The sequence below is a fragment of the Bison bison genome, unplaced genomic scaffold (genome assembly GCF_000754665.1).
Source record: "Bison bison bison isolate TAMUID 2011002044 unplaced genomic scaffold, Bison_UMD1.0 scf7180017864239, whole genome shotgun sequence".
NCBI classification, from domain to species: domain Eukaryota; kingdom Metazoa; phylum Chordata; class Mammalia; order Artiodactyla; family Bovidae; genus Bison; species Bison bison.
The window spans coordinates 2,230,697-2,231,024 of record NW_011494811.1 but is presented as its reverse complement, the minus strand read 5'-3'; the positions used below and the strand labels follow the sequence as shown (position 1 = coordinate 2,231,024).

The 328-nt window shown below is 42.4% G+C and overlaps 1 protein-coding gene across 1 annotated transcript in view; it reads right to left on the bottom strand.

Annotated features, from left to right (window-relative positions):
- Positions 1 to 328, bottom strand: part of CCDC177 (coiled-coil domain containing 177) — a 48,565-nt gene that overhangs the window by 15,410 nt on the left and 32,827 nt on the right.

Sequence of the window (328 nt, the reverse complement as noted above, 5' to 3'; positions counted from 1 at the left end):
TGAGGGAGAGGGCAAGGGTGGGATGATTTGAGAGAATGGCATTGAAACATGTATATTATCATATGTGAAATAGATTGCCAGTCCAGGTTCGATGTATGAGACAGGGTGCTCAGGGCTGGTGAGCTGGGATGACCCTGAGGGACGGGATGGGGTGGGAGGTGGGAGGGGGGTTCAGGATGCGGAACACGCATGTACACCCGTGGCTGATTCATGTCAATGTATGGCAAAAACCACTACAATATTGTAAAGTAATTAGCCTCCAATTAAAATAAATTAATTAATTTTTTAAAAAAGTAAGCAAAGGTGAAAGAAAAAAATATAATTCCTT